At 36.1% G+C, this 16,377-nt stretch overlaps 1 long non-coding RNA gene and 1 pseudogene across 1 annotated transcript; one reads left to right on the top strand and one right to left on the bottom strand.

The window, feature by feature from the left end:
* Positions 1 to 11,698: 11,698 nt before the first annotated feature.
* Positions 11,699 to 12,377, top strand: LOC125776236 (putative nuclease HARBI1; annotated as a pseudogene).
* Positions 12,378 to 13,046: 669 nt separating this feature from the next.
* On the bottom strand, positions 13,047 to 14,033 carry LOC125776237 (uncharacterized). Its single transcript, XR_007421531.1, has 3 exons — positions 13,886 to 14,033; positions 13,617 to 13,809; positions 13,047 to 13,556 (listed from the first exon to the last, which is right to left on the bottom strand). It is a non-coding gene; the product is annotated as an uncharacterized LOC125776237 (long non-coding RNA).
* Positions 14,034 to 16,377: the final 2,344 nt, after the last annotated feature.

Raw genomic sequence — 16,377 nt, 5'->3', positions numbered from 1 at the left:
TCGTCGTACCAGCTGTTCTTTTGCACTTTCCGAAAACCAATGGTTTCGGTTGCAGCTGTACGAAAGGAGTTTGAAATGTCGCCCCACAGTTCCCTTATACCGAGTTGTTGACGAGTGCTCTCAGAGAGCAGGAGTGCAAGCCGAGTAGAAAATCATTCGGCTGTCTTTTGTGGTTGCAGCTTCTCAACGTCGAACTTTCTCTGTGTTTGTTGATGTGCGTTTTTTGCTGCACAGAGGCGTGTGCGTGTCTTGGCTACAAGTAGATAGTAGTCCGAGCCAATGTTAGGACTTCGGAGCGTACGCACATCTGAAACACTGGAGACGTGTCTTCCGTCTATCACAACATGATCGATCTGGTTGGTGGTTTTTCGATCCGGAGATAGCCAGGTAGCTTGATATATCTTCTTATGCTGGAATCTAGTACTACAGAGAACAATATTTCGGGCCCCGGCGAAGTCGATCAGCCTCAACCCATTTGGGGATGTTTCCTCGTGGAGGCTGAATTTATCGACCGTAGTGCTAAAGATACCTTCTTTGCCCACCCTGACGTTGAAGTCGCCAAGCACGATTCTGACATCGTGGCGGGGGCATCTTTCATAAGTGGGCTCCAAGCACTCATAAAAAGCATCTTTGGTCACATCGTCCTTCTGTTCCGTCGGGGAGTGGGCGCAAATCAGCGATATGTTGCAGAACCTCGCTTTGATGCGGATTGTGGCTAGACGTTCATTCTCCGGAGTGAATGATAGTACTCGGCGACGGAGTCTCTCTCCCACCACGAATCCAACACCAAAAACTTGCGCTCCTTTATATGGCCACTGTAGTAAATGTCACAAGGACCTACTCGTCTCTGTCCTTGTCCCGTCCATCGCATTTCTTGGACGGCGGTGATGTCAGCCTTTATCTTTACGAGGACATCTACCAGCTGGGCAGGGGCACCTTCCCAATTAAGGGACCGGACATTCCAGGTGCATGCCCTCAAATCATAGTCCTTATTTCGTTTGCCATCGTCGTCATCAAAAGGGGGGTCTCTCATCCGAGGCTGTGTTTGCTTTTTCATTGGGGGTGTTTTTTTACGTGGTGGGTCCCAAACCCAGCGCACAACCCTATGCAGGGTATGTTTCGCCTTCTCACTTTATCTCGCCTTCAAACGAATGTTCTTAGGCTACCCAGGGGATACTTGGTCAAGGACCGGAAGCTGTGTGCTGCTTTCATATGCAAAATAATCGTTTCTGACCACTCCCAAGTGAATGGCGATCAGAGAACTTTCTTCACTTGCATGAACTTCTACACATGACACCAACGCAATTACTTTTATTTAGTAACATATCTATGACCACTTGTCACATGACACCTTCAAACACAGCTTTAGCTTATTAGATACTTAATATAATACTTAATACTAGGGGTATTCAGACCAGCTTTGTTAAGTCGTTACTCGATAGTTTTTCGCGTGGGTTTTGTTTTTGTAAAATTAACAGATTATCGTTTTACCGAATAAGGAAGTACCAGACTGGTAAACATGATAGTTTTTTCGTTACTTGGTAACATCACTCAGCTGTTTTGTTTGCGTCAAAAATTAAACATAATTCATTGCGAAAAAATACATTTGCTGTCTAACAATTAGTTTTTTACAAATTTTTCAAAATAAGTATTGGGTTGTCAAAAAAGTCTTGCGGTATTTTCGCTAGTTGGCGCTGAAAGCGCGTAGTTATAGTTTTATTCGTAGCATCGGGTCATGCCATACCTTTTTGGAAAGCTTATTTCACGCGCAAACACTTGATTGATTTGATAGATTGTCGTTTCTTTTAAGTCGTTCTTGAGTTTAAGCGTCACAAACATGGAGCAAAATAAAGAGAAAATACGGCATATTTTACAGTACTTCTACGGAAAAGGCAAAAATGCATCCCAAGCCGCCAATAAAATTTGTGCAGTTTATGGACTCGATACAGTTTCCATTTCCACCGCACAACGATGGTTTCAACGTTTTCGTTCTGGTGTAGTGGTGGTCGAAGATGCGCCACACTCCGGAAGGCCTGTCGCGAAAATTGCGATAAAATCGCTGAATTGGTCGAAAGAGACCGGCATAGTAGTCATCAAAACAGTTATAAACCATTTGAAGAAGCTTGGAGTCAGTAAGAAGCTCGATGTATGGGTGCCACACGAATTGACTCAATGAATATACCGCAAGACTTTTTTCACAACCAATATTTAATATAATTTAATCAGCTGTTTTGAAACAAAATTTACACCCACTACTGATGTACAGCAAAAAAACTACCAACTATCAGATTAACAAGTTCGGTCTGAATACCCCTACTATTTTTTTACAGGTTTTTGATATCAAGTGTGCTTTAGTTTACTTAGTCAATCACTTTTTTGAAAGTTAGACTAGCAAAATTAATTTTTTCTTGTCAAACTTTTTCCGCCAACTTTTGCTGTATTTTCATACATTATATGGTTCCATTATATTGGTATATTTAACTGTGCAAACTTTCTTAGAATATATGATTATAAATTCATTTGCTCATTGATAGCTACATGCTTATGTATGTACATATATATGATAAATAAACTCCCATAAAATATCCGGTATAATTTTCTTCGGTTTGCTTAAGAAAATGTATGATACCATAATTCAGTTAAGATATTTAACTAAATAAAAAGTCTTGTTAGTACTCCACCTTCTTGCAATTTGCGAACGACGCATTAAGTATGTACGCAAAGCCAATTTTGTACTATAATAGTAACAAACATAAACCAATTAACTGTGAAATTGTATCCTCTAAATTGTTGTTCCAAATATTGTATAGCGTGCTTCATGGAAGAGAAACTTTATGAATTTCTTTAATCATGGGAAATTTAGTACGGGGCATTTCTTTCCTATTTTTATCTCACGTTGTAAAAATGAGTGAAATCGGACAATAACCACTCCTACTTCCCATATAGCACAATTTTAAATTCCACTTGATTCGTTCAGTTGCCAGCACAAAAATCAAGAAGCAATTAATATAACGGGATTGAAGTTTGCACGAATAATAATTTTAGTGTATGCCACCTTATGCTAAAATTGTTTAAATCTAAAAAAATTGTTCAAGCCCCTAGGTACGGAGTATTTAAACCCCAGTAGCTATAGCTGACTTTTGATCGATAAGATCGGTCACCGTCTGAGATATATATGTCAAAAATGGGTTGAATTAGACCAATACTTCCATTAGCTCTCGGGTGAATTTGTACCGCATATAAAGCACAATATGTGAGTTATCCCAATGAAAATAAGAAAGCGCGTTTTACTCGTAACAGTGTATCTTTGGGTCTATAACTTGACTTACTCCCCATGTAACTAATGTCAGGATTTTCGACTTTACTCTATATGATTAGTTCTTTAGTAAGTGGGTAAGTATTTCCTTCGCTTTGATTCTTGTAAGTTGCAAGAGTATAAAATGTTCAGTTTACCTTCATTACTTGTTTACTGCAAAACATCGTTATAAAAATACAATACAATACAGAAGATCAAAGTTATTGACCTTCAGCATTGAAAAGGATGTTTTGACGCTCAAAACCCTATAGCTTTAACACAATGTGACCTGCATTCCGCCGGGTAGTTTTGTGTCACTTGCTGTTTTTCGGTTGACTTCCTTTTGGTGTTTTCTCACCTTTTTAACATACTGCGTTTACAGATATATAGTATATTTGATTGCAGCTTTCTCCCGTCACATCAATATGGTTTTCGCTAAATTAACCATTGAATAAGTGTGCTTAATCGGCATACAGTTGTTCAATGGATGTGACATTGATACCTGTATATAAAATTTCTCTGACATCTTTCTCATCTCTCACAATATGCAGTTATAGAACATAATAGTTTTGCTCAACTAACAGTGGTTTATATGTATCAACTAAATTTAATGAAGATAGATATAAAGTTATACATAAATAAATGATTAGATTGACTAGACAAATTAGAATCCGGGTGTGTTAGTCCGCAGGCATCTGCAAGCGATGACGCGAGAAAACAATTAAATATCTCGATGAAACTCTACGAACACGTTTCTTGGCACCATGAGGAAGTTGGCTCTGTAGTTTGTCGAAATTGGATCATTGCTTTGCGTACAAAGTGTCATAACTAAGCTCGATATTACTATACGAAACTGTTATACGTAGGCTGCTATATATATTTCTGGACTAGGCAACACTAAGTGTTAGCAGGTGCAATCTGACATTTCTATTGGAAAGTTTGGCATTTTTAGCACAACATCACTCAGAACATTTTGTCATTTAATCGTGTATTGTTTTATTTAGAGGGAATTAAAAATTCCATCTCGACCAAAAAATGGAATTAACTCGTGAACATTTTCGTGCGATCATTTTTCTCAACTTTCGACGTGGATTGTCACGACAAGAGTGCATCGATGAACTAAAATCTTTGTATGGCTATGAAGCACCATCCTATAGCACTGTGAAAAACTGTTACAACGAATTCAATCGTGGCCGACGCTCGCTCAAAGACGAATTCCGTGAAGGTCGTCCTGAAACAGCCGTTGTGCCAGAAAACATCGATGCCGTACGTGAACTGATAATGTAAGACCGTCACAGATAGAGGCATGTCTATGCATTTCTCCCACCAGCATACATTCGATATTGCATGAACACCTGGCCGTAAAAAGGTTTGTTCTATGCCTATTTTCATTATTAGGCCAGAAATATATATAGCAACCCTAGTGTACGTGAAAACGTGCGGTGTCAAAATTGAATACTGTGTGTAAATATTACAATTGGTGGAAATGTTTGACGAAATTACACAGTCAATTTTTACCTCTGAGTTATTTTGTTTTGAGTTTTACTCAACACTTTTTATATTTGATCTCATAATACTCGTATGTATGTATATTAGTTATCGGTATCCTGTAATAATTGACGACAACATATAACTTAATTTTTTGTAGCTTCTCCTGAATCCATGATTGTTTTTATAATTTCATGGCTTTATCAACGACATTCCAAGTTCTTTTACTTAAATTCTATTTAAAATTTAAAGGCTTTCAGACCAAATTGAATTTTTACTGACCCATATATCTCACATAAATATACAATATTATAATTAAGTCTGAATATCTTTACTAATCAGTCAGAAAAAATTCGGCGCTCCGTACTGCAGCTGACCACACTTCTTGAGGACTTCAGACTCAAACATCTCCACAAGCGGCAAAACAACACACCACAAGATAGAGTATGCATACGATAGCGATAAAGCGTGTCACATTCGTTTCGTCTACAGGCCTGAGCGCTACGCCCATTTTTAATATGATTCAGCATTAGCTATGATTGACATCGACGAAACTCGATTGACATGTCTTCTTTTGCGCATCATCGCATACTTTTAGACACAATTATTATCTTATATAACCAATTTCCACTTCAATCAATTTTTTGTAAAATTTAATTTTAATTGAGATCAATCACATTTTCCCTTTACATGTGATATTTAACGCGGGCAAAGTGAACTCGTTAACAACTTAAATTCCGACTAAATTATGCACGCCGTTAAATACTGCGATAGTCGATTTTCGCAAGTAAACCATTGGTCCGGACTATCAGAAAAATCTTTTTGATCGTCAGACCTCTCTGGGCCACCGTTTGCGCCGACTCACCGCATTTTGACCACGACCGATTTCACTTGACATTAATTGAGTGATAGCTTTTTTTGGCTGGTGTCCACCAATTCCAAATCAGGCAATCAAAAAACCGTCTGAGAATTTTTTAAAGGAAATCCTAAATTTCTAACTTGATCGAGCGTAATCATATCCATCTTACACAACGTGACACACATATTACTAAAGCCATTTATAAGAAAATTAATGCATTTATTTTTGCCAAACCTACTACATAGAATAAGATGCATAATTATATGTATGTATTATTATATATTATATATGTAGAAAATAAGTAGACACTGATTGTATTTTTAGATATGTATTTATTGTAATTCAAATAGCAGCTGTCCGGTTTGTCCGTTGTCGAGTAGGCGTCTCGTATATGCGTCAAGTTGGGATTGACTACGGCTACTTTAGCATGGTTGCATTCTTTAATACTTAAGTAGCTTCAGTTAGAAATGTAAGTAATGGTTATTTAATATGTCTGTCCGCTTCGAGTTGTCCGTCCGTGTACATCTCTAACATATATGTATGTATTATAGTGTTCTAGTGTTCTTGTTGCAAAACTTCAAAGATCAAAAACCAATATAGTACGTCCCGGTTTTTTGAAACTTTAAGGAATTTATAGAGGCTATAAAATAGTTTTTTATATAATGTGATCAATATTAAAAGTATAATTTATAAACATAAAGGATTCCAGCTTCAAACGCAGTTAGATTTTGCGAGATCCAACCATAATCAAAAAATGGTAAAATAAAAACTTTTGGTCAAGTAATTTGACTACAATAGACCGTTTCTAGGCCGATGAGTGAAGTCAAATAAATATGGAGAACTATATCAAAAGTGGGTAGTCTATAGCTCTTAGTTTCAGTGATTGTATGCTCACAAATAATAAACAGTTTGTAAAGTAAAATACAATGTCCAAAATAATTAGAAATTATAGCTATTTAGATTTTTTTAATATTTATTTATTGGATCTGCTTGGTAAAGCCAAACAATAGACAAGGTGCGTTCCAAAGTAAATCTTTTTGAATCTAGTGGCGCCATCTATATTTATGGTGAGTTAGAATTTGCCATCTTTATCAATTGCCCAGTGAAAATTCCATGACGTTATTGCATTTTAAGTCTCAGTATGTTTATGTTATCACGATAATGCGGCGTCCCATCGATCGAGGCTTGTGACCGATTATTTGACTAAAAATCACATTTTAACCATTAACCACTCCCCGTATTCACCTGATATGGCACTGTGCAACTTCTTCCTTTTCGGAAAAATGCATTTTCCCAAGAAAGGAAAGCGTTTTGCAGACATAGACGCCATTCAAAAGATTGGCAAAGGCATACTGGCGGCCATACCGGCCAACGAGCTAAAACACTCGTTCGACATGCTTTTGGACCGTTCAAAAAGCTGTATTGAAGCAGAAGGAGACTATTTTAAATAAAATAAATTGATTTTTTCCGAAAATATTTACATATATACATATATTAATATCTTAAATATATTTAAAACTAAAGAAGCTGAAGAATGTTGTTAAAATTTTTTGGTAGAACGTTGCTCTAGTAGGCGAGTAGATCATTTATTATAGCTTGAAGAAGGTATATTAAGTTTGCCGCGAAGTTTGTAACACCCAGAAGGACGCGTCGGAGACCCTATAAAGTGAATATAGCTGAGTCGATTTAGTTATGTCCGTCTGTCTGTCTGTACGTCCGTCCGTCTGTATGGCTGTAGGTATACAAACTAGTCCGTCAGTTTTTAAGACATCGTTTTGAAGTTTTGTAAACGTCATTTTCTCTTCAAGAAACTGCTCATTTGTCGGAGATGCCGATATCGGACCACTATAACATATAGCTGCCATACAAACTGAACGATCGGAATCAAGTTCTTGTATGGAAAACTTTCACATTTGACAATGTATCTTTACAAGAATTGGCACAGGTTATTTTCTAAGATAAAATTGTAATATACGAAGAAACTGTTCACATTGGATTACTATAGCATATAGCTGCTATATAAGCTGAACGATCGGAATCAAGTGCTTGTATAGAAAATTTTCGCATTTGACGTGGTATCTTCACGAAATTTGACTTGGATTACTGCTTAAGCTAACAATATTATCTCCGAAAAAATTGTTCAGATCGGATTACTATAGCATATAGCTTCCATACAAACTGAACACATAGTTATTGAAAGAAATGCACCTGTGAAGGGTATATTAGCTTCGATGCAGCCGAAGTTAACATTTTTTCTTGTTTTATTTTATTTTATTATCATTGATTGGATACTTTTTGCACAATCTGAATACATGGAGCGAATTAAAAAAATACAGTACACCTTGAACGCCAATAAGAAATCTGAAATTTAAAAATATGTATTCCAGTTTAATATATTGTTCACATTTACTTTAGCAACCCAACTTATTAGAATCATCTATTTTACTAACAACGCACAATGAGTACGTTATCAAGTTATTTCATATTAGTTTTAGAACAGATCGAAAATGATTTAAAATTTTTATATATTCTATCATTCAATAAAAAAATTGGTTTTTTAAAGCAATTTATATATTTTATCCACATCAGCTTCAAGAAACCTTCCAGGGCATGTTGCATTCTCAGATTGGAATGGCCGGAAACCAATTTTGACATTGGGGCTCGATCAGCACATTTTGTCCGCAATTATATGAACTATGAGCAGAGGTTTCTGGTTGACAAAAAAGTTAGAGATTTGTTGAAATAGTTAACTAATCCGGCACATCAGATGAATTTGACTTATCTTTTGAATATTTTCAAACACTTTAATAAATTGAATATGTAACTGCATGTTTCCGGATAAATAAGAAAGTTTCGCACATATTTTACTTTTTGAAAATAAACTTCTCGCATTTATTAGTAAACTTCAGTTGTAATTGAGTAAAATTGAAGAAAATAAATAATTATTTTGCTCTTGCATTTACAAAAGTTGATTGAAGAATTCAATTATTACTCACTAGAGAATACCGAAGAAGTTAAAGTTGATCAAAAACTGCTTCGTAACCTCTTTAGCTCAAACGCTCGCATTGTTAGTAAAGAAAAGCAGCAAGAACTCATTCAATTACAGACATTACGAGGATACTTTTGAATTGAATTCACTTTAGTCGTTTTGGTGTAAAAATGCTACATATTTCTTATACTAAACATCGAGAAATCACCTTACGCTATCGTACTGTTTTATTTTAGCTTCGGTGCAGCCAAAGTTTATACATTTTTCTGGTGTAAAAGTCTAAACAAATAAATCTTTTTAGATTCTATGTTTAAATAAGAAGTATTAATTTGACTGAATTGAAAGTATGTATTGCCACAGTAATGCGCAATTCAATTATAAAATCATAGAATGTAAAATAATTGTATGGAAAAATGTGGCGTAAAATCGAAATTGTTAAATTTGCTGTGAAACGGCTTGCTATGGGTTTTGTTGTGGTAAACTGAAGCTAACGCAAATAAACCCAAATTTAGATTCACGGCTTTTAAAAATATTGTTATTTGTGTTTATGATCCCACCCTCGTTCCTGGTGCAAAGTGTTTTGTATTTTCGTGCCTCTGTCATTTTATTTACGGTACTCTGTCGCTTACAGCAAGTACCGATCGCCAATTATTTTGTTTACCCTTCGTAAACTTTCATATTTCAAAGTGTTTGCCTACGTATTTCGAAATTTCGAATTATTAATTTGCATAGGTCTGTTTTCTTTTCCCTTCTAACGGGTGATTTTTTTGAGGTTAGGATTTTCATGCATTAGTATTTGACAGATCACGTGGGATTTCAGACATGGTGTCAAAGAGAAAGATGCTCAGTATGCTTTGACATTTCATCATGAATAGACTTACTAACGAGCAACGCTTGCAAATCATTGAATTTTATTACCAAAATCAGTGTTCGGTTCGAAATGTGTTTTATCGACAAATTTTGTTCAGCGATGAGGCTCATTTCTGGTTGAATGGCTACGTAAATAAGCAAAATTGCCGCATTTGGGGTGAAGAGCAACCAGAAGCCGTTCAAGAACTGCCCATGCATCCCGAAAAATGCACTGTTTGGTGTGGTTTGTACGCTGGTGGAATCATTGGACCGTATTTTTTCAAAGATGCTGTTGGACGCAACGTTACGGTGAATGGCGATCGCTATCGTTCGATGCTAACAAACTTTTTGTTGCCAAAAATGGAAGAACTGAACTTGGTTGACATGTGGTTTCAACAAGATGGCGCTACATGCCACACAGCTCGCGATTCTATGGCCATTTTGAGGGAAAACTTCGGACAACAATTCATCTCAAGAAATGGACCCGTAAGTTGGCCACCAAGATCATGCGATTTAACGCCTTTAGACTATTTTTTGTGGGGCTACGTCAAGTCTAAAGTCTACAGAAATAAGCCAGCAACTATTCCAGCTTTGAAAGACAACATTTCCGAAGAAATTCGGGCTATTCCGGCCGAAATGCTCGAAAAAGTTGCCCAAAATTGGACTTTCCGAATGGACCACCTAAGACGCAGCCGCGGTCAACATTTAATGAAATTATCTTCAAAAAGTAAATGTCATGAACCAATCTAACGTTTCAAATAAAGAACCGATGAGATTTTGCAAATTTTATGCGTTTTTTTTTTTTAAAAAAGTTATCAAGCTCTTAAAAAATCACCCTTTATATATGTATTCTACAGTGTCGTTGTAATCCATCCAATTTTGAGCTGTAAAATGTCATAAAATTATGGAAACTGGAAATATTTAATATTCAGTCATCCTTAAAATACTTTAGTAGATAAGTGTTAACATCAGCATAGAAATTGTGATTAATTTAAAATTCAGCAGCTCTTTGTGGAATCTTTTATCCATCAAGAGTTGCTGGTTAAGGCGAGACTATCGTGGCAGCTATTACGAGTACCTTCTTATTCGACTCAAATTTCAGCACGGCCAGTGATTTTCCCAATATAACAATCCGTCCAAAATTTCCGCGTCGTAGCTTCCTGTGACCTTTTCCTTTCTTCAGGTAGTCCATATAGATCATACCTTCAGCATCTCAATAAACGGTTGACGTTAACATCCGCGCTGATTGAAAGTCTTCGCCTGCTTGGGACTAGTTTATCGGATGAAGTCCACTATTTCTTATTTCTGTGGAGAAGCCCGCTTCATTACTCAGTCCAAACAAAATTAATTCAATTCGAAAACTGAATATTTATCAAAATATCTTATTAATTAAGAAATTATTTGATGTGTACGCCAACAAAAAATATAATATTTGAACGCAGAAAAGCTATTTGAAAATTTTAAATTGATTTTTACAAATATATGCAAGCAGTACATACAAGGTACGTTTCAAAGAAAACAGGACTTAGAAAAACAGAACAAATGTTTTTTTCGGCAAAATCAATTTATTTTACTCAAAATAGCCTCCTTCTGCTTCAATACAGCTTTTTGCACAAATATACTGACACTTAAAACGTATAAACCTCACTTCCAATCAATGAAATGTCATGAACTTCTCACTGGACAATCGATAGAGATAGCAGATTCTAACGCACTAGTCGACATATAGATGGCGCCACCAGGGGGCGCTAGATCCTGTTTACTTTGGAAAGCGCCTTGTATGTAGGGATAGTTAAGCAGAGTTGAAATGACTGATCTCTCCTAAGGTTTATTAATCTTAGGGAAAAATGAAATAATAATCTCTTAGTTGATCCAATATCTTATTTAACGATAAACCTACAATGGGCTTGATGACTTTGAATCTGATGAACAGAACAGGCACCGACCTAAAATTAGACATCGAAAAAGAAGGTATTTACATGCCTCTAGCCACCTGTAAATATTCAGTAGTGGAACATTTTATAAATTTAGCTGAGGCTTATGCCGGTATTCTGGGAGCAGTCTCAAGTCTCTAATAGAAATGAATCTGTGGTGAAATCTATTTCGTGACTGCTTGGTATTCTGGTGAGTTTGACAGTCTCTAACTTGTTATATGCTTAACACCAGGTCATAGAAAAACAAGAGCACAATAATGGCTGATGAACTATTTTAACTTATGATGAAAAAACGAGAGGAGGAAAAGAGGTAATGTATTAATATTTATAATTTTGCAATAATGGATAATAAGGTGCATATCTTCTAGCTACATTCGCAGGCGCAATCGGCGAAACAAAGAAAATCCGTTTTCATACAAAGAGAACACATTTAGGAAGTTCTTTCGATTTCCCAAATATTTGTGCAGGGATCTCATTCATCAACTCAAGGCGTATGACCAACAGCAAACATCGATTCCATTTGAACTTCGGGTGAGTTACATTTTAACCTTAAAGAAACAGTATGTCTTCATGCAATGGCTCATATCAGTGTTGCTTGGGAAATGCATATTTCGCTGTGATGAGCCAACACACCATTCCCCGTTCTATGGAATATATTTGTAAATTGGTGGTGGAACGTAAACACGGCGAAGTGCGTTTTCTTAATTCTGTTGAAGAATGCAATAGAATTAAGACTGGGTAAGTTGTATTCCAATTACAAAAAAATAAATCGCTATACAACAATTTTATTAAAGATTTTATTCGAAATTTGGAATAAAGGGTGTAATTGGAGCAATTTATTGCACTCATATTGGCATAATTGCGCCTGCCTTGTCAAACACAGTTGTATCGCATGATTATATGAACAGAAAAGGTTATTACAGGTTTAATGGTGAAGCGGTAAGTATTATATTCAATAACTAATTTTCCCAATAGGTTTGTGACGATGAACTAATTTTCCGGCACGTGAATGCAAAATTTCCCGGCTCATGTCATGCCTCCGGTATATGGACTACTTCGCCAGCACGGATAAATCTTATAAGAGAACACTCTGATGGATCTTTTAAATGGCTTTTGTGTGATTCGGGGTATCCATTGAAGCCATGGCTTCTTACACCGGTGGCAAACCCTAAAACACCAAATGAACAAAATTTCAATACTAGGCACATAAGAGCAATAAACACAATTGAAAGGGCATTTGGAGTTTTAAAATCACACTTTCGTTAAATTTCAAAAGAGTACGGTACAAACATTCAAAAGCTGCATTATTTGTTTAAACTTATACAATATTTCACAATATATTACAAAAACGTGGCATTTTTTAGATGAAACCGAAATATTGTCAGATCGATCACCTCCTGAAAATGTGGGAGCAATCTCTGAAATCCATTCGAGGGAGTATTACACTCGAGGCAGAGCAGCACGTCAAAGGTGCATTAACACATTAGATAATTAAAATTCTTCCAATATGTAATTCAATTCAAACAAAATTTATTTCATTTATAGAATAAATAAAAATAACAATAAAATAATTGATATATACATAAAAAGGAACATTTTTAATTTACACTTTTTTGTATAATCTTCTGGGTTTTTTACAATGGTCTGAGCAAGCGACACTATCGCTGCCGCTAAATTATTAATAGATTCCGTGTGTTTGTTAATGGAATCTATAATTTGAATCCGGAAAGCTCTCTCCTCCTCGGCTTTTCCTTTCATTAAATCTATATAATTTCTGAACATTTCGTCCGTCGTTATTTTTTTGCTTCGGGACGATGACGGAGTGCAGTCATCGGACGCATCCGAAGTCGTATTCAGGGGTGATGGTGCAACTGTGAAAACTACTTCTTCCTAAATTAGAAAAAGAAAAAACAGTTATAAATTCTGCACACTCGTATTGGTCTTTCTTGCTATTCTTACCTCTGTGCCAATGGCTTTTACATCAGCCAATCCATCAACCGCGATTTACCTCAACGTATCCAACGCTCTCTGCTCCGTTTCAGAGAGCTCAATTGTTGAGCTGGGACCGCCACCTGTCACCAGCTTATGCGCCTTGGCTCTCCTTGCACGTGATTGTATATGTTTTTTCCAATGGCTCAGATTCTGTAAAACAAAGGACATACTTAAATACATACATATGCCAATATCTATGGTTCAAATTACCTCTCTCCATTTGATGGGGTTCCGGGTGGGCCCTTTTAGGGCATTTAATTGGGGGAGAGTTCCGTCCAAAGCTCCTCAACCCTTTTTGGCCGCGATGGGTCGTTTTTATGTAACTTTATCTCCGGGTGAACCCGCACAAAGTTGAGATAGCACTCGATTTGCTCCTTCGAGGCGCACAACACTTTATTATGATCTGTAAAAAAGATACATTATACATATACAATAATATTAATAAAATAATAAAATTTATGTTGTTTACAATTACCTACCTTCCTTTTCCATTATTATCAAATATAAGGATGAACACATGTGTTAATCGATAATTGTGTTGTTAAATTTTTTCATATTTACTTAACCATTGATTCAGATAAAATGCATATGTTAATAAATTATAAACTATTTCAGTATTAGTTTTCAATAATTGTACTGCGCAAGTTTCGTGCTGAAATTTTATGAGAAAAAAAACTAATTGCATACAATCGTTTCATTCATTATGATTGTGCACTTGCACTCATCTCTAATCAGCTAAACTAAACAGCTGATTGCTGCCCGTCTTTTCACCATACTAACGGGTGATTTTTTTGAGGTTAGGATTTTCATGCATTAGTATTTGACAGATCACGTGGGATTTCAGACATGGTGTCAAAGAGAAAGATGCTCAGTATGCTTTGACATTTCATCATGAATAGACTTACTAACGAGCAACGCTTGCAAATCATTGAATTTTATTACCAAAATCAGTGTTCGGTTCGAAATGTGTTTATCGACAAATTTTGTTCAGCGATGAGGCTCATTTCTGGTTGAATGGCTACGTAAATAAGCAAAATTGCCGCATTTGGGGTGAAGAGCAACCAGAAGCCGTTCAAGAACTGCCCATGCATCCCGAAAAATGCACTGTTTGGTGTGGTTTGTACGCTGGTGGAATCATTGGACCGTATTTTTTCAAAGATGCTGTTGGACGCAACGTTACGGTGAATGGCGATCGCTATCGTTCGATGCTAAACAAACTTTTTGTTGCCAAAAATGGAAGAACTGAACTTGGTTGACATGTGGTTTTCAACAAGATGGCGCTACATGCCACACAGCTCGCGATTCTATGGCCATTTTTTGAGGGAAAACTTCGGACAACAATTCATCTCAAGAAATGGACCCGTAAGTTGGCCACCAAGATCATGCGATTTAACGCCTTTAGACTATTTTTTGTGGGGCTACGTCAAGTCTAAAGTCTACAGAAATAAGCCAGCAACTATTCCAGCTTTGGAAGACAAAATTTCCGAAGAAATTCGGGCTATTCCGGCCGAAATGCTCGAAAAAGTTGCCCAAAATTGGACTTTCCGAATGGACCACCTAAGACGCAGCCGCGGTCAACATTTAAATGAAATTATCTTCAAAAAGTAAATGTCATGAACCAATCTAACGTTTCAAATAAAGAACCGATGAGATTTTGCAAATTTTATGCGTTTTTTTTTAAAAAAAAAGTTATCAAGCTCTTAAAAAATCACCCTTTATTTGGTCAATATTTTTGAGACTGTATCTGCCAGAATACCAAAATGAGACATCCTGACTAACAGAGTCACTAAATTACGATTGTGACAATTAGAGACATGAGACAATCGTGACAAGCAAAATACCGACGGCACATGCCAACTATTAAAATTCTAGAAGAATGATATGAGAAATGTAGTAGGGGTGTAAATATGTCACTCTCTAAATTAGAAGACATGCCAGCAGACTAGATGCGTCATACAATGACTGTTGTAGAAGCTGTCAGGACGTAGAAGAAGAGTAGACAGTAAAATATCTTCTATGCGAATGCATGGGCCTGTTCAGAAAAATAATCGCAACTATCGGTCGAGAGCTTCAGGAAGACGTTTGAGAGGTTGCAAATATAAACCAACATATGCTGATGAACTTCATCAGACACGGCGTGGTTCAGAGAAGAGACAATGGATGTCAATAACATCGATCAATACTCTTCATTTTGATAAAGTGTCTACCAACATAATTATCTTTGAACTTAATATGTGAAAGTTGAGACTACATAATAACGAAATTATGAGTTCCATAAACTACATATGAGTACATTTATGCTAAGTGATAGAATGATTGATCAATAATGTTTAACTAAAATGTAACAAATTATTTCCCAATTATGACTTCTTCTATCAAGAGCACATTGATGGCAATTTAATTATAATTATAAGTCCATTTCACTTAAATTATCTTTTGCTCACTTTAATATAATAATGATGTTAATTACATACAGTTACTTGATTTCAATTTGTATACTTATTTTCGGAAATGCTTTGTGCACCTAATAGTTTCATATATCACCTAAAACTAATCGAGAGAACTGAAACGCCAACAAAATGGCAATAAGTGGAATTCGGCCCTTTTTAATGTCATGATCTGTAATTGTTTTCATTGTATGCAGCAATGCTTACAATTTCATACTGGAAAGATATAAGCAAGAACAAAGTTTACCAATTATTCACTTTTATTATAAGCATAGTCGTTCTCCTTAATCAAGTGCCAATAAGACAAAGAATCGCTCGAAATAATGAAAATATTGCTGCCGTTCAAACAAGAATTGGGACAGTCTTAAACTACAACCTGGTGCATTTGGGCTTGCATCCGTATAAAATTGTTCTCACTCCAGATCAGAAGTCATTCAACCATCGTCGTGAATTTGTTGTTTTTTCCTTGGAACAACTTGAGAACGATAATGTTCTTTTCAAGAAAATTATTTTCTCCGATGGGG

Source organism: Bactrocera dorsalis, chromosome 2 (assembly GCF_023373825.1).
Source record: "Bactrocera dorsalis isolate Fly_Bdor chromosome 2, ASM2337382v1, whole genome shotgun sequence".
NCBI lineage: Eukaryota > Metazoa > Arthropoda > Insecta > Diptera > Tephritidae > Bactrocera > Bactrocera dorsalis.
This window is presented reverse-complemented; position numbering and strand designations above follow the sequence as displayed.